Consider the following 22,263-nt stretch of genomic DNA (forward strand, 5'->3'; position numbering starts at 1 on the left):
AATAGCAGCTGAATTGTCATAACTGTAGAATACAGATCTCTTGATTCATCAAAATTTCATCAACATTACACTGGCTGGAGTTATCTCTAATTTGTTACATATATGATCTTGAGTTCATGAGCATCCTAGGCTATACCTTCTTATCCGTCAGCCCCAAGCTACAGGGCAAGGCCATAAATAAGTACCACAAATCCACTGAATTCCATACCAATCACTCTTTCTAAGGGTAAAAATAGGCATAGTTCAGAACTGAGGTCTGTCAAATTCAGACTTAAATCGAACAAAATTGGGAAAACCACTTCCTGGTGGCTCAGATAGTAAAGCATCTGTCTACAATCCGGGAGACCTGGGTTCAATCCCTGGGTTGAAGAAGATTCCCTGGAGAAGGAAATGGCAACCCACTCTAGTACTCCTGCCTAGAAAATCCCATGGACGGAGGAGCCTGGTGCCGGCTGCTGCCCATGGGGTCGCAAAGAGTTGGACACGACTGAGGGACTTCACTTTATCACTTTCACTGGACCACTCAGGTATGACCCAAATAAAATCCCTTAAGATTATGCAGTTGAAGTGACAAATAGATTCAAGGCGTTAGATCTGATAGAGTGCCTGAAGAATTATGGGTGAAAGTTCATGACATTTACAGGAGGCAGTGATCAAAATCATCCCAAAGAAAAAGCTTTGGTTGCTGAAGGAGGTCTAACAAATAGCTTAGAAAAGAAGAGAAGAAAAAGGCAAAGGAGATATGGACAGATATACCCATCTGAATGCAGAGTTCCAAAGAATAGCGAGGAAAGACAAGAAAGCCTTCCTAAGTGATTGATGCAAAGAAATAGAGGGAAAAAACAGAATGGGAAAGACTAGAAATATCTTCAAGAATATTAGTGATACCAAGGAAACATTTCATGCAAAGATGGGCAAATAAAGGACAGAAATTGTATGGACCTAACAGAAGCAGTAGATACTAAGAAGAGGTGGCAAAAATACACAGAAGCACTATACAAAGGATACCCTAGTGGCCCAAATGACCATTAGGGTGTGATCACTCACCTGGAGCCAGGCATTTTGGAGTGGGAAGTCAAATGGGTCTTAGGAAGCATCACTACAAACAAGCTAGTGGAGGTGATGTAAATCCAGCTGAGCTACTTTATATCCTAAAAGATGATGCTGTGAAAGTTCTGCATTCAATATCCTAGCAAATTTGGAAAGCTCAGCAGTGGCCACAGGATTGGAAAAGGTCAGTTTTCATTCTAATCTAAAGAAAGGCAATGCCGAAGCATGTTCAAGCTACTGCATAATTCCACTCATCTCACACACTAGCAAAGTAATGCTCAAAATTCTTCAAGTTAGACTTCAACAATACATGAACCAAGAACTTCCATATGTTCAAGGTGGATTTAGAAAAGGCAGAGGAACCAGGAATCAAATTGCCAACATGTGTTGGATCATAGAAAAGGCAAAAGAATTCCAGAAAAACATCTACTTCCACTTCACTGACTATGCTAAAGCCTTTGAACTGTGTGGGTCACAACAAATTGTGATCCTTTCCAAATTGGAAAACTCTTCAAGAGATGAGAATACCAGACCACTTTACCTGCCTACTGTGAAATCTGTATGCAAATCAGAAGCAACGGTTAAAACCGGACATGGAACAACAAACTGGTTCCAAACTGGAAAAGGAGGATATCAAGGCTGTACACTGTCACCCTGCTTATTTAACTTATATGCAGAATACATCACGTGAAATGCTGGGTTGAATCACAAACTGGAATGAAGATTTTGGGAGAAATATCTGTAGCCTCAGATATGCAGATAATGCCATCCTTATGGCAGAAAGTGAAGAGGAACTAATGAGCCTCTTGATGAAAGTGAAAGAGGAGAGTGAAAAAGTTGACTTAAAACTCAGCATTCAACAAACTAAGAACATGGCATCTGGTGCCATCACTTCATGGCAAATAGATGGGGATACAATGGAAACAGTGACAGACTATATTTTCTTGGGCTCCAAAATCACTGCAGATGGTGACTGCAGTGATGAAATTAAAAGACATTTACTCCTTGGAAGAATAAACCGAGATGGTTTATTAAAATGAAGAGATATTACTTTGCCAGCAAAAATCCTAGTCAAAGCTATGGTTTTTCCTGTAGTCATATATGGATGTGAGAGTTGGACCATAAAGAAGGCTGCTACTGCTAAGTCACTTCAGTCGTGTCCGACTCTGTGGGACCCCATAGACGGCAGCCCACCAGGCTCTGCTGTCCCTGGGATTCTCCAGGCAAGAACACTGGAGTGGGTTGCCATTTCCTTCTCCAATGCATGAAAGTGAAAAGTAAAAGTGAAGTTGCTCAGTTGTGTCTGACTCTTTGCGACCCCATGAACTGAAGCCTACCAGGCTCCTCCGTCCATGGGATTTTCCAGGCAAGAGTACTGGAGTGGGGTGCCATTGCCTTCTCCAAAGAAGGCTGAGCACCAAAGAATTGATGCTTTTGAACTGTGGTGTAGGGGAAGACTCTTGAGAGTCACTTGGACTGCAAGGAGATCAAACCAGTAAGTCCTAAAGGAAATCAGTCCTGAATATTCATTGGAAGTTTCATTGGATGATGAGGTTGAAGCTCCAATACTTGGCCACCTAGTGGGAAGAACTGACTCATTAGAAACAACCCTGATGCTGGGAAAAGTAGAAGGCAGCAGGAAAAGGGATGATAGAGGATGAGATGGTTGGATGGCATCATCGACTCAATGGACGTGAGTTTTAGCAAACTCTGGGAGATGAAAGGACATGAAAGACTCAAGTGCTGTGGTCCATGGGGTGGTGAAGAGTCAGACGTGACTGAGGGCCTGAACAACAATATCTGGACAAGTACTACATCTGTCATGATGACATCAACTCCTCAGGACTAGCAGAAAACCTTTTGTGAAATATGAGCTTGATTGCACTGTACTCTCCTTGTTTCTTTGGAGTAGTCTCTCAGAGCTATCTGAGGTGTTGTCTCCAGGGCTGCAGTCCTCATTTTGTCCCAAGTAAAACATAACTCATAATTCTCAAGTCGTGCATCTTTTACAGTTGACACTTTATCCAACAGTTCTTGTCTCATTTACATTTACCTTAAAGTTTTATCACGTTATTTTCTTCTAAGAGATTAGTAAGTTTTTATTTATTAACTTAGGAAGTGTCAGACGAGTGTATGCTCCTCAGTTCTGTCTTGTCACAACAAAGATTTGGAGTGACGGACATTAAAGCCCTCAGCATGTCACAGCTCTCGGGTCTTGGACAGACCGTGTTATAGCTCTCAGGTCTCGAATGGACTGTGTTAGACAAATCAGTGTTACAGCTCCATGTTACAGCTCTATTTTATTTAAATAATAACAGGAAAATCCATCCTCGAGGCATGAGGGCATGTCGACCCAAAGACGCGAAGAGAAGAGTGCCCCAAGGCGCGCGTGCATGCACGCGCGAGCCCTTTGGCTCCTCTTTTTATTTATTTATTTTTTTTAAATTTTATTTAATTTTTAAACTTTACATAATTGTATTAGTTTTGCCAAATATCAAAATGAATCCACCACAGGTATACATGTGGCTCCTCTTTTTATATGTTTTTCTTTCCCCCCTGGGCCTGCCCTATGTAAATTGGGTTAGCCAGGAGTGTTGTTTGTTTTACCTGAGGTCCTCACTCCTGTCCTCGGACCTTCCTTTGTTCTATTTTTGTGGGTTTTTCTCTTCCTTATCTTTTAGCCACCGCCATTCTGGACTCTTTTTCCATATTCTAACTACCTAACAGAAGAATACAGTATTATACTTAATTTTGATGATTCAATGACATCTATATTATTTTAGACAAACAAAAATTAATATCAGGTATCAACTTAAAATTGAATATTTCTCAGTTCACATGAACCTGAAAGTCATCTTGGTCAGTTTTCTTTAAATGCAAGTGTTACCAAATCCAACCTTGCTCTGCTCGCCCCACAACAGGCCAATGAATCTGAGAGACAGGATGTTGAGGCAAGGAAAAGGACTATATTTGGAAAGCAGCTGACTGAGAAGATGGCAGGCTAGCACTTGAAAATAACCATCTTATCAGGGTCTGGATGTCAGATTATTTTATAGATCAGAGATAGAGGGAGGTGAGGAAGCAAAGTAAAAGGGAATTAATCTTGCAAACACCTCCTAGAATGGCAAGCCTCAAGCAAGGGATGCATTAAATTTTCCCTTCCTGTCCACGGGTGGACAAGATTCTGAACAAGGGCATTTCGGTTTAGCATCAGGCAGAGGATCAGGATTCCCTGAAGCAAGCCATTCTGTATGATTATAATAGCAAACTCAATGAAAAACATGTCAGAAAAATAGTTCTATCATGGAGTCAGAATTGGCTTCCTCTCTGCAACCATGCCCCACTGTCAAAGTACAGTACACAATCTTGTAGTAAAAGGGGTGACAACTGTTCTGCTCAGTCAGATGGATCTTTCTAGGAGTGTCTGCCATTTTTACCAGTGCTTCAAATGTTGAAAATTTTCGTTCTTTTTTCCATTTTTGGAAAGTATCTATCTTACAACTATAGACTAAGAAATACTGAACTTCAAATCCATGAGATAGCATCTCAAGTTAAGAAATTTAGTGCTTTTCTATGTATGGGAAGATGCAAGTTAGGGCTCATTAATATTATTTATTTGGTATTTACCTCAGCTATCTGGGCTTGTAATCCTGCATTTTCAGAGTTTGCTGAAGGCTAACCATAGGGGTTGGTTAGAGTGACTGAAGTCTAATGACTGGTAGGGGGCAGGTATTCCACTTCCTGAGGACTCACTGGCTCACATTGAAGGGCTGCAATCACTGATTCCATTTCTCAGGTCTTCTTCTCTTGGTCATGAATGATCATTATCTGGGAAACACTACATGATCAACTCTTGTCCCATGGCACTGGGAGGCTCATCCCAGTTAGGGCAAATATTCTTTTTACACCTATCCAGGTGTTAAGTTTTGGACCAGGCCCTGTCAATAATCAAAAATTCTCTGGATTCTAACTTTAATCCAGGCAACATTTTCCCTTCTAGTGTGATACCTAGAATCACACTACTGCAATTATTTTATGTTGCAAATGTGATTTCCTCAAAATGTTTAGCCATAGAAGTTTTGTTTGAGGTCTATTTGCACATTGATTACTGCAAGAGATAGCAATCTTATAAATTAAACAGGATATAAGTAATGCAGACAGAGACATAGAGCAGCAGAGAGACACAAAGTGCAATTTGAAAACAAAGAACTATAATATTATATTATAGCTAGTTGTAATCCAGTTGTAATAATCAAGTGACCAAAGGATCCATAACTAATTTAATGAGCTAGCTGCAGTTTCACTGCATTGGCCATGTACACTTATGTGTGGTCTAACCTTTGAGACCAGCATATGTTACTGGCAAGATCAACCAGGTAGAGAGAAAAAGATATATGTTCCAAAAGCCATAATCTACCAAATTATTGGAAGTCCTAATTAACTGAAGGAGAAGTTTTTCTTACACCTAGAAAACACAGATTTAAACCAATAATCCTTTCAGATAGAAACCATAAAAGCCATAAACCATAGTTATTAGTTTACTCAGTTTTATGTAAATAATCCTTTTGTTAACAGTTTTATGAAGTCATCAGATCTTTCAATAGAATTTTTCAGATTTCTTTCTCCCTTCAGGATTATGTTCTGAAAGTCAGAAACTTGTAAAGTCCTTTTTATAAATCTTGAAGAGGAGACATTTTGCAAAGGCATTAGAATGAAACCATAACTGTGTATGCTAACAAACGATTTAAAGAAGGCAAATTTAAATTTGATTACTGTTGTGACATATAACACCTTTAGATAACTAAAAGTATGGCTGGTAATATTTTACCAATATATATCAGATTTTTAGGATCTCTGTATAATCTGTAAAATATCTGCACCATTTACCATATAACTTAAAATTTTTTATTCATTTGACAACTAGTTTAACATACCAAGTAAAACTGATTAGTTTAATATCTCCCTTTGGGCTCCCTCAGAGACCCTTTGAAGCATCCCAAGGTTAGTTAGAGGTCAAAGGAACTTTATTATAATTTGATTTGGGAAACCCTTCAAAGGAATACCAAAACATTTTAAAATACAGCAGAACCATAGATCACTGTGAAACTTAGCCAAAGTGACAATAGAAGATTTCAAAGGCAAATACAGATTATTTAAAATACAGATTATTAAAAAAAAAAAAAAAAACACTTGATTTCTGTTATCAAAGGCAGTTTCTCATCTTCAGAAAACTTGTCTGTTTTAACAGAGAAAAAATGAATTTACATTTCATAGCAGCTTTATTTAAAAGTTCATTTACTGAATTAAACTTATATTAGGCTTAGTCAATCCTGACTGATCATGTACAAACCCTTTCTGGGGTCCATTTTTCACAAACCCTTCATCACTTATTTCAGCACAGTTTTAAATTTCAAGTTGTAGATTACCTGGAGAGAGCCTAAAACATATATTTATAAGAGTTTACTCAAAACTCTTCTCCTTTATATTTTCATTCCTTAAATGTTCTTTGTTTAACAAAACCTAAAAAAAAATGTTTCTCTGAATAGAAAAAAAAAAAAAAAATCCAAATCCAAGTCTTAAGAAATCCTGATCATGCATAACTCTTTTCAGTATTTTTTATTTCCACATCTTCTACTGAAAACACATATCTTAGTTTTCTTGAAGCTTTTTCCACTTTTAGGTACATTTTGGTTGACAAATTTGTAACATATAATACCTTATTTATGTTAAAACCTAGGCACAATGAAAGTATTATACTTAATAATATACTTAATACATTGATGACTCAAGGCCTGTCTTATTATTATAATTAGATCAACAAACTTAACCATTAATACCAGATGCTAATTTAATATTAAATATTTCCCAGTTCCCATGAACCTGAAACTTATTTAACTTGATTTTCTTGTAATGAGATTTTTTTTTTTTTTTTGGTTTGTTTATAAGTACTTACTACTGTTATTTAAGCCAATTAAATAGAGCTCTTTTTATAAATCAACCCTGGCAGTGCTATCCAAAAAAGGATATAAACATGTAAACAGCAAGGCCTCAGTTTACATCAAGATTTCAGTTCTGAGTCAGGTACAGCAATGTAAAACCCAACAATAGTTTACAAAAGAGGTTGGATTATAATTGCAATTCTCACAGATGAAACAAGTCAGGCTCACTTGGCTTGATGGCTAAATATCAATATTTGTAGAAAAAGCAACTTTTATTACCTTGGACAAGCAAATTTCTAAATTACTTTACCCTTTCTAAAATTTGTATTAAAAAGACAGCAGAGATAAAGATTTCTGAGAAGACCAAGGAGGACATTTGCATCTCAAAGACACTGGCAAGTTCTTTCTAAGATGACTTTGTTTCCCCTTTATTTAATATTTACAGACTTTATAAGGTGAGCAGAGATGGTTTGGGGAGTGGTAAAAGGATTTTTTGGAACCATCCTTCTGGTCCTCTAAAGACTACCTTTGTAAGCCAAGGACAGTTTTGTTTTTTCTTTCCTTTCCCCAAAGAATTGGGTGGCCTCCCCAGTAAGGATTGACGTACTTATTCACCCATGTTGGAAAGTTTTACCCTCCTCCTCTAGCTTAAGGGAGATGGCCTCTCAGGAAGCCTAGAGGCAACAGTCAGGCTCCCACAAGTCAATCTGGACTGAGGAGGAAAGAAACAAAGGCAACAGGAAAGATAAGGAAGACTGACTGAGGAATCCTCCCTGTATTTCCACTGACCTGATCCTCAGCTTAAAAGAGGTGGAGGAAAGGAGGGCTCTCACCCGCTTGGGTGGCAGTGGGCTGTGGGCCTTTGGAACACACCAGAGAGAACCCTGGCCAGAGTTCCTTAATTGCTTCCATAGCTACTCGCCTGTTTACAAAAGGTTCGCAGAGAAAGAAATGAGAAAACGGTAGAGGAAGACATAGAGGAAGCAGTTAGTACCAGATGTCTGTGCATTACCAAAGTAACCAGAATAAACCAAAACCTAATCAACCAGAAAGTCACATTAACATAACTTTCCAGTACCATTAGGCAGGTGGCCTTTCTCGAAAGTGCCTTATAAAGAAAGCTTCCTTTCAAAGGAAGAACACCCCAAGTAGTAGTCAGAGTCCCCTGGATGGGAGCTGCTGCTGCTAAGTCACTTCAGTCGTGTCCAACTCTGTGCGACCCCATAGATGGCAGCCCACCAGGCTCCCCTGTCCCTGGGATTCTCCAGGCAAGAACACTGGAGTGGGTTGCCATTTCCTTCTCCAATGCATGAAAGTGAAAAGTGAAAGTGAAGTCGCTCAGTCGTCTCCAACTCTTAGCAACTCCATGGACTGCAGCCCACCAGGCTCCTCCATCCATGGGATTTTCCAGGCAAGAGTACTGGAGTGGGATGCCATGCTCCCCAGATTGGACAAGATTGAAAAGGCTCCAGTAGGACCCTGGTGTCAAGCTGTTCTGGGGGAAAAGGTTATTTGAGCATTAAATTTACAAAGGAGAGTGGTATCTATCGGAGAGAGTCAATCAACTTGTTCCCCACTGTCAAAGTTACCTGGGGCTCCTGTAAAGGAAATTAGAATTGGTTGCTTCAAGTCCAAGGGAGCTCCCTGAGCATGTTCATTATCAGAGTGTTCCTCTCCTTTGTAAAGCATTTCTGACTGTCAGATTGTTTAATTGTGAGCCATTCAGGGTCATTGCTCTTCTGATTTTAACATACTTGGCTCAGACGGTAAAGCCTCTGTCTACAATGTGGGAGACCCGGATTCGATCCCTGGGTCGGGAAGATCCGCTGGAGAAGGAAATGGCAAACCACTCCAGTACTATTGCCTGGAAAATCCCATAGACAGAGGAGCCTGGTAGGCAACAGTCCGTGGGGTTGCAAAGAGTCAGACACGACTGAGCGACTTCACTTCATTTCAATACGCACTCCAAAGATCTTTTCTTTGGAATAGATGATATATTTTCCATATTTATAAGCCTTAAAACTACAAAACACAAAAGGCACAGACAATTTCCAACAAAAACAGCACAAACAGATTCCAGCATTGATGCACACAGACAAACCAATTCCCCAGTAGGGTAAATAAATTTACCCTATGAAGCAAATGAACTAATTCCAACTAGGCTACCCACTCCCACACAAGAACTAGCTCCCAAAGGAACTGGTTCCAACTGGCCCATTCCCACAGGTAAATAAATTTACCTTACAAAAGAGCTAATTTCAACTAGGATGGGCTTGCCCCATGAGGACCAGTTCCCAATGAACCAGTTCAGGGTAGGGTGCAACAATACCTCCCCTCTGCAAATTGGTATCCCAAGCATTGGTTTGTTCTGTAAAGAAAAAGCCCCGATTGAGGGGAAAAAATGTTCCAAGTGTGCACAACGGAGTGACTTACACTCCAAAATCGAGCCCATCGGCTCTTCATACAAAAGGACACTCAAAACAAGTGAACCAACTGAACCGGCTATCAAATTGGGTAGACTTACCCTACAAATGAAATTGAGTCTGTCGACTCTAGAAGTTTGTTGGTTCCTTAACTTAACTGCCAAGCATTGAGATCAGCCAGTGCCACTTCAGGGAATCCTGAAGGAAAGAACCTCAGGACAAATAGCCCTGGTAGCTGCTAGGGTCTTCTCCCAATATTCCCTGACTGGGGCCAGTCAACCGAGAGTAGCAAGTCTCCTGGCTGGTTCACCAGACTGTTACCAAGTCTAAGCTCCCTCTGCTCACTGCACAACACGCCAATGAATCCGAGAGATGAGGTGTTGAGCAAAGAAAATGACTTCACTCAGAAAGCAACTGACAGAGAGGATGGCAGGCTAGCACCTCAAAATAAGCATCTTATCAGGGTCTGGATGTTAGGCTCTCTTATAGATCAGAGATAAAGGGAGGTGAGGAAGCAAAGTAAAAAGTACATTAATCTTGCAAACATCTGGAATGGCAAGCCTCAAGCAGAGGATGTGTTAATTTCTCCATTCCTGCCATCCTCAGGTGGACAGGGTTCTTAACAAAGGCATTTCAGTTTAACAGTCAGCCAGAGGGGCAGGCTTCTCTGAGGCAAGCCATTCTGTATGATTACAATAACAAAAACAATGAAAAGTAAGTCAAAGAAACAGTTCCATCATGGAGTCAGATTCGGCTTCCTCTCTTTTGACACTGTCAGCCATCTCTTTACCACCCAAACTATCAATTACACAAAGGAAAGAGACCATTTAGGACTCAACAGCTTCACCACCGCGGCTCTGGCTCCAGCCTAGCCTCTCACCCACCACCAGAGGCTTGGCTCCTCTGAGCCCCTCCGCGTCTGGCCACCAGCTCCCACCCGGCTCCCACCCTGCCCTGCCAGGGTCAGACTCGCTGAGCCCGCACTGGATCCTAATTATTTTAAGCTATCTGTGGAAATGGCTTTCCTTGCCAATATTTGATTTAGGAGTAGGCATGTGACTGGGTTTTGACCAAAGAGACACCTGGGAAAGTCTGCTGGGGGACTTCTAGGAAAAACTTCCCCACTGTTGACACTCAAGGTTTCTCTTCTTTCTCTAGACAGGCACTCTCTCATATGATAGCCACTAGGAACAGGTGGCTATTTAAAATTGAATCAATTAAAATTCAGTGAAATTAAAAATTCAGTTCCTCAGTCACGCTAGTTACATGTCAAGCGCTCATTGGCTGCCATATGGGACAGTGCAGACACGGAGTATTTCCATTGTTGCAGAAAGTTCTATTGGATAATGCTGTGCCTGGACATTTTCAGTTTGGATTTAATGCTGAAAGAGTGGTAGCCATCTGAAAAACACTGAAAGGGGCTAGGGATTGCAAGTGAAAATGGAGATAACCTGAGGTTTTCGAAGTTTGGCTTCCCTGACAGCTCAGTTGATAAAGAATCAGCCTGCAATACAGGAGACCCTGGTTCAATTTCTGGGGTGGGAAGATCCCCTGGCGAAGGGATATGCTACTCACTCCAGTATTTTTGGGCTGGAGTATCTCCAGTATCTTGTGGCTCAGCTGGTAAAGAATCCCCCTGCAGTGTGGGAGACCTGGGTTAGATCCCTGGGTTGAGAAGATCCCTAAGAGAAGGGAAAGGCTATCCACTCCAGTATTCTGGCCTGGAGAATTCCATAGACTGTATGGGATCACAAAGAGTCAGACATGACTGACTGACTTTCACTTCACTTCACTTCACTGCAACATAAGTACTTTTTATTAAAGTTCAATAGAGCTCTTATAAATCCAATTATAATAATATCTTTAAAAGTAGAAATATCTCCTTTGTATAATGTATACACAGATGCAAAAAAACTAGAGATGTCATGGCTTTACTAAAAGGTTAGATATGAACCAGGTATTACAATATTTATGTAAACTTACTGGTTAACAAACAGTTTGAATACTCTAAAGTTTCTTGCTCAGATGACTAAGGCTTACTATCTGTATGTTTGGGCTTGTTATAGAAACTGTGGGAGCAGAAAGAGACAAGAAGCGGCACTCAGAGATGCAGAAAAACAGGGTCTATTCAGCATTGGTGCAGGCTCAGTGGCGTCTCCTCCAGAGGCTGAGGGCCCAGGCATTGTTCTGGGTATTTTATATACAGCACAGACTTTCCTGTCTTCAGGACTTTCCTGCTCAAGCAGCTCGGATCCCCCTCCCCAGGCAGCATAGGTTCCTGAAGATGGGATGAGAAAGCAAGACTGCAGAAATGGAGGTAGTGAGCAGTGAGCAAAAGCTGTTTAAGCAAGATAATGGAAGCAGAAGGCAGAAAGTTGTTATTCTAGATCTGGGTTGGTATTCTAGTTCGGGGTTCCCACCTCAGGCTGAAGGAACATCATTTTTCAGAAGTTTAGATTTAAAACTGCCACTTTTTCCCTATGGTCTTGTAGGTGCTGCCTGTTTAATTGGGCTTAGTCTACGTCATTGTAGCCCGTACTCATGTTCTGGTTTAGACATTTGTGACACAAAGGCAGTTGTTTAGTTTTTCTTTTTTTTTTTTTTTTTGAGGAAAATAGAAAGGTGGCTTTCATTCTCAGAGGGTAGAAAAGGGGACACAGCATGGTCATGCCTCAAGATCTGCACCCCCATCCATGAGGAGTCTAGGGGCTTCTATAATGTAAGGCCTCGAAGTCAGGAATCAGTGATGAAGAACAAAGGTAACAGGATCTTGATTTCTTCCTCTTGCACTGTTTCAAAGACAGCCATAAACTGGTATCAGTAACCCAGTAATTGAGTCTGGCAGTTCAGTGCTCTACAACCTTCTTTCTGATAACAAAGAACAAGGGAAAGGCAAGGGTAAACACCAAATAGGGAATGTATTTAGCATAGAGTCAAATAATGTTTTTTTTTTTTTGGCCTAAAGTTGCAAAACTCAATGGCAAGATTTATATCAAACTGAAATTTAACTTATGAAGTTCTATGCTTTATAACTTTAGAGTTTTAACTTATGACTTCAAAGGTTTGTATAAGGCATTTAGCAAAGATCTTTCAGAGTTTTTAAAGTAAACCAAAGCAACACCACTATTTTTATTTTATTAGCCTTTGGATATTCAGTCTGGTTCAGTTCATTTGCTCAGTCGTGTCTGACTCTTTGCGACCCCATGAGTCACAGCATGCCAGGCCTCCCTGTCCATCACCAACTCCCAGAGCTTACTCAAACTCATGTGCACTGAGTTGGTGATGCCATCCAACCATCTCAGCCTCTGTCGTCCTCTTCTCCTTCCCCCTTCAATCTTTCCCAGCATCAGGGTCTTTTCAAATGAGTCAGTTCTCTGCATCAGGTGGCCAAAGTATTGGAATTTCAGCTTTAGCATCAGTCCTACCAATGAATATTCAGGCCTGATTTCCTTTAGGATGGACTGCTTGGATCTCTTTGCTGTCCAAGGGACTCTCAAAAGTCTTCTCCAACAACATAGTTCAATTATTAGTACTCAGTTTATATTAATATTTTATGGCTCTTATAACTATTGGTCTCCTCAGTACATTTAGTTAATATTTCCTTAGTGGCAAACTATATGCCTTGTTTATCCCATAATATAAATTATATAAGGCCTATAACCACCTTACATAAAGCCCATTTAGATATACCAATTTGTATACCTTTATCTAAATGCTGCCAACTTCTATGCATTTAATATTAGTTTTCATAAGTTTCTAATCTACAGGCTCTGTTCTTAGAGGAGAATTTAGGGGACTTTTCCTTTTTGTTCACTGTCTATTTTGCCTATTTTTATATAAACAGCTTTGGGATCCCTAGAGTCAGATAGAACTGATTAAGTCAGGTACTTTGGCCTAGCTGTCCCAAAATAATTGGCCAGATATCTCAATGTAAAATTTTCTAGTCCCTTAAATAGATAACTTCAAACTGCTGTAAATACAACAGACTTGTTTAGCTTTTAATGTTGGGGAACAGTAAGGGATCCCTTTTGGCTCATTAACTTTAGGTAGTCTAATAATATCAAATCTTTAATCACGTAAATAGGCTTTATTTATCCCATTCTAGATAACTATCCAAATATTTTTTTATTCATTTGAGGTAACTCATTATTTTTTTTTTACCTCTTTGAAATAACATTTTTTCCAAGTTTTTTTTCTTTTTTTAATATTCTTAATTGCTCTTATTAGCATCTATAAGACCTATTGAGAAGAAGGCCTCAATGAAGCTTCCTAAACCTGTTTTTCTTATTCTAAAATAAAAAGTTCTTCCCTGCCACTCCTTAAGGTGAACAAGGAAATAGGATTTGGCCTCAGACAGCTGAGGTGCATATGAAAGAAATGAATTCAATGGGCCCAGAGACTTGCATCTTTCCATATATAAAATGCTTAATTTCTCAACCTAATATCTGATTTTTGATGTTCAAACTGCCCACTCCCTATGTTGCAAACTTGTATAATTTGACTTTTGTTTTATAGATTCAAACAAAACAGTTGTTTGCAATGAGAGGACTCTAGACTTAATGATTTGTTTCTCTAATTTTAAAAGGATTCATCTTTTGGCCACCAATAAATTACATCTCCACAGAGATGCAAATCATTAATAATGCAAAAAGACCTCTTATAGGGCTAACAGGAATAAAACCACAACAGACCAACCCAGGAAGATCAGGTAGAACATTTACATCTCAAAGACACAGAGAAATCTGAGCTTCCCCCTACAAGGCCTTGTTTAAGGTTTTACCAAGCCAATTTTTAATTTTTAACTGCATATGCATTAAAGAGCCCCCTCAATATTTAGGACAAGATTTAATTTCTCCAGTTAACTAGATATTTGCAATTATCAACTCTCTATGTCTTTCTACAATGGAGTCACCATCAGAGTCTTTCAACTGTGGCCCAGGTATTCTTCCTCTCCTACCCAGCGTCTTTCAACAGGACCGGCATTCCTCAGTATCTTTTCAACTGAGCACCACCCAGTATCTAGACCCTGAGTGGATATATCCCCAGTGTCTTTCAAATGTCTTCTCCCCCAGCACCTTAACTGAGAGGGGGCAGATACCCGCTATATCCCACCAAACAAAAAACTTAAAATCGCAGCCAATAGGGGAAATCCAAGAACCAGGAGGGACTTACTCAAATCCATCCTGAACTCCAGAGGAAGTGGATGGGTACAAGCAGCCTTGGTTAGTACCATGGCTCTGGTTTCTCATAGAGTTCAGGTGGAGGAGAGAAATCTGCTCTGGGTCCCTTCATGTTGGTCACCAAAGCTGTTCATTAAAAAATACAGTCATAACCAGATGGTAGAGTTGTTTTATTTGGTGGGAATGTTTAGGACTCTGAGCCCAGAAGGCAGAATCTCAGTAGCTCTGAGAAAACTGCTTCAAGGACATGGCAGGGGGTTGTTGGGGAAGAGGGTGTGGGGGAAGTCAGGATATATACAAGTTTGCAACACAGGGAGCGGGCAGTCTGAATGTCAAAAATCAGATGTTAGGTTGAGAAATTAAGCATTCTATATATGGAAAGATGCAAGTCTCTGGGCTCACTGAATTCATTTCTTTCACATGTACCTCAGCTGTCTGGGCCAAATCCTATTTCCTTGTTCACCTTAAGGAGTAGCAGGTATGGCAGATGGCTGCTTCTTGCATTCCCTTAGCTCCTCAGCAATCACTGCAGTGGGCAAAGACATTTGCTGGATTGCAGTTTTGGGAGCCCTCATTCACATTTGGAGGACAGCAACCTTGTGGCTCAGCTGGTAAAGAATCCGTTTGCAAAGCAGGAGACCTGAGTTGAATCCCTGGGTTGGGAAGATCCCCTGGAGAAGGGAAAGGCTACCCACTTCAGTATTCTGGCCTGGAGAATTCCATGGACTGTATAGTCCATGGGGTCGCAAAGAGTCAGACATGGCTGAGTGACTTTCACTTTCACTTTCAATTGCTGATGTCTGTGATATTTCTTGTTTATTGATAAGGCAGGAGATATTTTCATTTCACATATCTTATCTGTAACCACTGCCTTCCTGTCAGTCTTTCCTTAAACCCTACATTCCTTATGGTCAAGGACTGAATCTTAGTCATCAATGCATTCTGAACACCTAACTTAGTACCTGGCTTACAGTGTGTTCAATACATAATGAATAAGTGGACGATTAGTGTTTTTTTTTTTTGTATAAATAATTACTTGTAGAACCATTAGTGTAATTGTATAACAGAGGGTATAAAATTTCCTGGGTTTATAAAGAGTCCTACATGCTGTTTTAAATTCAAAAGATTTCTACTATTCTGCACTTTTCTATAGATGTCAGGCGAGTGTATGCTTCTCGGTTCTGTCTCGTCACAACAAAGATTTGGAGTGACGGACATTAAAGCCCTTGGCATGTCACGTCTCTCGGGTCGTGGACAGAACGTGTTATAGCTCTCAGGTCTTGAACAGACCGTGTTACAGCTCTTAGACAAATCAGTGTTACAGCTCTATTTTATTTAGAAAATAGCAGGAAAATTCATCCTCGAGACATGAGGGCATGTTGACCCAAAGACGTGAAGAGAAGGGGAGAGAGAGAGAGAGAGAGAAAAGAGAGACCCCCAGACCTTTGGCTCCTCTTTTTATATGTTTTTTCTCCCTCTGGGCCTGCCCTATGTAAACTGGGCTAGCCAAGAGTGCTGTTTGTTCTACCTGAGGTCCTCATTCCGGTCCTCAAAACTTCCTTTGTTCTATTTTCACGGGCTTTTCCCTTCCTCATCTTTTAGCCACCACCATTCTGGACTCCTGCTTCCTATTCCAACTACCTAACAGCACATTCTGATAGAATGTAGAAGTAGACTTGATCATATGGCTAGTGGCCACATGTCTAGGAAAAAAAGCTAGAAATTTAATATAAACATTTATGTTCTTATTTCTATTCCATAAGCTAATGATATTTTTAAAAACTTTGCCGTATTGCTAAACACACACCAAATATAACATACATACTTTTGCATTTTTCAAATGTAGGTAAATTTCTTAAGGCTTGCATGCATATCTATATATATATTCACCAGCTATATCCATATAAGCACAATTCCAATCAAGGCAAAAAGATTTTGCTGGAACCAACAATAAGCCTGTAAAATAAAAATCAACAAGGAAATCCAATTCAATCATATTTCAGAGTTTATCCTTTTCAGAGTTCAAATTTCTTCCTTGACAATGACCAATGCAATTTCTTATGGTTTTCTTTTTGTGATTAATCCCAAATACTGTAAATAAATTCATTTAAGTGGATGCAACTAAAAATACTGCATTCTGTTTAATAAATTCTGTTTTATTATAAATAGATATAAATGGTATATATCAAAAGTGTAAAGCAACTAAACTGTGTAATTTTACTGTCATAGTCACCTAAATAAATAGTATTACTGCATCAAAATTTAAGCTTACTTTCTTTTCACTTCCAAATAAAATGTAAGAAGAGCTACTTATTCCTTTTGTTCTTCAAAGTTTACATTTTAGTAGATGTGATGGTTTCTCATTAACGAGAACTCCATTGCTACAGCCCCATAGATGTGACTTGCTTTTAAACTATATTCACATTTGTTGTCTTGTTTTTTCATATTTAATAATTTTATTTATTTTTATAGTGATTGAAATTATTTAACAACTCTACTGCTCTATATCTGGGCTGCTGCATATGCCCTGAAATTCATTCTCTTGGTCTTTTTAGAGGCATGCCTACACTTCAACTTAAATCTGCTAATCTTTTCGCTTGAATGGATTAAAAAAATTATTGACAGTAGAAAAGACTCAAACAGTGGCTAATTTTCGAGGTTAGAAAAGGTCTTCCCTTTTACTCTAAACATTTTCTGTTTCTACTTGCAAATGGCTCAAATTCCTTTAATCAGGTACCAATCTTTTTTCTGTTCCTATGTGAAAGTTGTTAATGTAAATAAATGTTTTCAAGGGGAGGAATTTGGTGATTTATAATGACTGGTATTTGAATAACTATCATCAGTTTCTAACGAATTTTCAATAAAAAAGCCATTGGATGTGGCAGAATTGGGAGGCAGGATCTTAAAGGCAAACTTCATCAGTTTCATAACTTCGAAGCCAGTAAGTCTTTCTCCACTCCTGACTCTAACTGATTAATGGTTGCTAAGAAAAGACTTCAGATCAAGTGCTTCATTCTTCACTCCTCAAAATGGAATGTCTTTTTTTTTTGCAATATCAGATAATCTTTGAAGTATCCCAAGTTATTCAGTAACAGCAAAAAAGGAATAGTTCTTTGCTCTGATTTGTTTTAATATTTTTAATTTTGAGAAATCTTAGTTTAATCTAAGTGGAAAAAAAAAAAGATGCTTTTTTATCTGTCTTTAAAATTAAAGACATTAGCAAGATGAAAAGCAAAACCAGAAGAACCACCATTGCTAAGCTTTGAGCATATATCAAGGAGAAAGAAATGGCAACCCACTCCAGTATTCTTGCCTGGAGAATCCCAGGGACGGAGAAGCCTGGTGGGCTGCCGTCTATGGGGTCGCACGGAGTCGGACAGGACTGCAGCGACTTAGCAGCAGCAGCAGCAAGGTGGTTATATTGCTCTTCATCCTGCCCACTATACCAATTGTATTGCTGATCCTGTTTGTGACGCCAAAGTCTTGCTGTTTACTCTGTCTGTACTGTTCATTATACCCAGGATAGGCAAAGTAGAGCTAAGAGGCTGGAAGGAGACTCAAAGAGCTTTAGGAACTGCAGACATGTTTTTCTCTCCTGGCCGATGCAGCAGCCATAGCAGCAGCTATAGCATAACCTAACACAACACAACCTTTCTCCTGGCTGCCGTAGTAGCCATAGCAACAGACACGCTATATTCTCTCCTCTCCTGGCTGACCCAAGGGATGCAGCCGTGATGCGGCAGTAAATGCCACTGCTTTCTAGGTAGAGCTCACACATGTGTACATCACAAAGTAGTTCGTGACCAAGCAAGCACTTCGTGACATGCATATGCAGTGCTATAAATGATCTCAGTTGTTACATAGTCATTATTTACAAAATGTGGGGTGAGAGAACCTGACCACACCATCTTGGCTAATTTGCTATTTCTCTATAGTAGTTGCTAAATTGGAGAAGGCAATGGCACCCCACTCCAGTACTCTTGCCTGGAAAATTCCATGGACGGAGGAGCCTGGTAAGCTGCAGTCCATGGGGTCGCTAGGAGTCGGACACGACTGAGCGACTTCACTTTCACTTTCATGCATTAGAGAAGGAAATGGCAACCCACTCCAGTGTTCTTGCCTGGAGAATCCAAGGGACCCAGGAGCCTGGTGGGCTGCCGTCTCTGGGGTCGCACAGAGTAGGACACAATTGAAGTGACTTAGCAGCAGCAGCAGTTGCTAAATATATTCTGTGAAAGAAAAAGAACAAATTTGCATAGCATTGGTAATTTAGTTACGAATAGCCTGAAGTCCTCAACTTAACTAGGATTTAGAACACTTTAACTGAAAACACATACGATGTACAAATCAGCACACTAACTGTGAAGAGATTTCATGAACAAAATCCCCAGGATTATAGTGATTCTAAAATAGCATCAAGGGAAGCCATCTACTAAGGGAAACAATTAGGACAGAATCACATTCCAACTCTGTTGCTTGTGTATTGCATATCAAAGGAGTTTACAGGTAATTTTCTATCAGTATGTACAGCTTGCATATTCTAGCACTCTGCACTGCAGTTTCCTCATCTATCAAGAAAGTTTTCAAACAGGAGCTGTGAAGAAAGAACAACTGGGAACTGTTGACTCATATAACGAAACATATTTTGAGATCCTTTGTGAATAGAGATTAACTACATTTTTTTCTTCTTTTACAAGGTTCCTGATCTTCAGCAAAAGTTAGAGTATAATTAAAGCTACAATTGCTGTTTAGGTAATCAGGAACAATGAGAATAAAAGAGGGGGAACAAAAATGAGCTATTATGTTAAAGCAATCTAACCAGATTTTAAATATAGTTTACTATATCTAAAAATAAAAGACATGTCCTGTAAATTGTAGCTATGATTCCACATGGTTCTTCATTACAAAAAACAAAGCAAACCCAACAAACAAGCAAAACTGGAGCATATTTAAGTATCTGGTACTTACCATGTTTTCAGTTCAGTTGCTCAGTCGTGACCGACTCTTTGTGACCCCATGGACTGCAGCATGCCAGGCTTCCCTGTCCATCACCAACTCCCAGGGTTTACCCAAACTCATGTCCATTGAGTTGGTGATGCCATCCAACCATCTCATCCTCTGTTGTCCCATTCTCCTCCCACCTTCAATCTTTCCCAGCATCAGGGTCTTGTTTTAAGGGAGGACAAAGAAATATAAGTAACACCTATGTGGAAACAAGACCAACAAAATGGGAAAAGCAAAGGCTATTTATTCAGAGCTTGCTATAGTAAGGGAGTCAGCTACCATCACATATGTTTGGCAGAAACTCCAACATGGGGAAACTTAATAGTAGGGTAAGTAGAGGCTTCAGAAATGCCTTGTAGACTGTTGACCTAGAGAAACTGTGGTTGAGATAATCAAAAGTGGGGCATCTATGGTATTGGTATTGGTATTGGTTAGTCAAGGATAACTGGCTTTCTTTGGTCAGTCCTAAGTTGAAAGTGGGAACAAAAATTAGGGAAGGCCTCAGTTACTTATCAGGTCCTGGATATTTCAGACTTATTGTTAAGTTATCACTTTGCTTCCTGGATTATTATTAGAAATATCAATCTGCTTTCCTACAAGTATGACTCATAGAAGGATGGCTTCCTGGGTTGTCTATTTTAATAAAGGGATGGTTTCCAGGCCAGGTTGCAACAGGTTGTGGTTTAGAGGTCTATTTTTATATATGGCCTGGGTATTATCCATTTACAAGTTCAGTCTGTCACATACATTTGAACTATCAAAAATAAAATCTTTTAATTTCTATAGAACTTTGAAGAGATGATTATATTTTATCAAGGAATGTATAGAAATATAGTAATATTCAGACATAAGATAGATGGGCTTCTAAGCTGAGCAGCTGGAGTTTGTCCCCTGCTTCAAAATAGCAGGAACAAGGGAAAAGCTGAGCCTTGCCCTGATGAAAAATAGAGACCACGTATTTCTTTCTTATTTTCAAGGTCAAGAAGGCCTTTCCAGTCAACTATATATGCACAGAAAGGCTCCTTGGAGGTGAAAAACAAGTGATATCAATCAACCCATAGGCCTCTTCACTAGAATCCATCCTGACCAAGAGATGTGCACACACAAGGGAGAATCTGGAGATAAACCAAATATGGACTCAGAATCAGGCGAAAGAGGATGACTGGCCAAAGGAAATCAGAAGAAATGCCCCATATAAGTGATTCTACATACCACAAGGGTGTGACCCTCTCTCTCTGAGTCTGCCTGTGTGTCTATCCACTTGTGATCTTTTTCCTCTGAATAAATACTTGCCTCACTACATTAGATCTTTATGGGAATTTATTGTTTTAAAACCAAAAGGCCAGGGGCCTTGTTGCTGTCCACTGGTGTCTGGTGGTCCAGTGGCTAGAATTCAGTGCCCTCACTGCAGCGATCTGACTTCAGTTTCTGGCCAGGAACCGAAATCGTGCTTCAGTCTGCTGTAGGCTGAGGCCATCCAAGATCAAGATGGACATAGAGACTGTAATACCTAGTAGAAAATGGACTAAACCCTTTGAGATATTCTGCAAACATTGTTCAATTATTTAGGAATAGACAAAACCAGAATTCTATCTTAAAGAAAAAAAAGATTGTTCTTTCTAATATTCTCAATAGTCCATTATATGCTGTGGAATACTGTGTTTAAAGAAATATATTCACTTCTACCATTTATTCCTTTTCAAACAAAACTTCTTTAATACCTATATTGAACTTTCTCAAAGAAGATCAATCCTTATATTCTGAGTGGGTTTGATTTTTATTTTATTTATTCTAGTATGTTTTATTTTCGATAACCTAAAGTTATATAAAAGCAAGAACTTTCTCTTGTATGGTTCTAAACTAGCTCAGAGTTTTGAAACACGATTTCCCTAAAGTGTTTGTTACTCAGCCATGTCCAACTCTTTGCTACCACATGGGCTGTAGACTGCCAGGCTCCTCTGTCCATGGGATTTACCAGGCAAGAAAACTGGAGCGGGAAATCATTCTCTTCTCCAGGGAATCTTCCCGATACAGGGATTAAATTTGCATCTCCTTCATTGGTAGGTGAGTTATTTACCATTTGACCCGAGAGCTTGGAGTCTGGGCACTGGAAAATAGCAAAATCATGGTTAGGACAGTTCAGTTTCTCAGTCGTGTCTGACGTTTTGCAACCCCATGGACTGCAGCACACCAGGCTTCCCTGTCTATCACCAACTCCCAGAGCTTGCTCAAACTCATGTCCATCGAATCAGGGATGCCATCCAACCATCTCATCCTCTGTCATTCCCTTCTCCTTTGGCCTTCAATCTTTCCCAGCATCAGGGATTTTACAACGAGCCAATTAGCATCAGGTGGTCAAAGTATTGAAGCTTCAGCTTTAGCATCAGTGCTTCCAATGAATATTCAGAACTGATTTCCTTTAGGTGGCTGGTTTGATATCCTTGCAGTCCAAGGGACTCTCAAGAGCCTTCTCCAACATCAGAGTTCAAAATCATCAATTCTTCCGTGCTCAGCTTTCTTTATAGTCCAACTCACATGCATACATGACTACTGGAAAAAAACAGCTTTGACTACATAGACCTTTGTTGGCAAAGTAATATCTGTGCTTTTTAATATGCTGTCTAGGTTGATTATGGCTTTTCTTTCAAGGAGCAAGTGTTTTTTTTT

The sequence above is a fragment of the Bison bison genome, unplaced genomic scaffold (genome assembly GCF_000754665.1).
Source record: "Bison bison bison isolate TAMUID 2011002044 unplaced genomic scaffold, Bison_UMD1.0 scf7180017864237, whole genome shotgun sequence".
Lineage (NCBI taxonomy): Eukaryota > Metazoa > Chordata > Mammalia > Artiodactyla > Bovidae > Bison > Bison bison.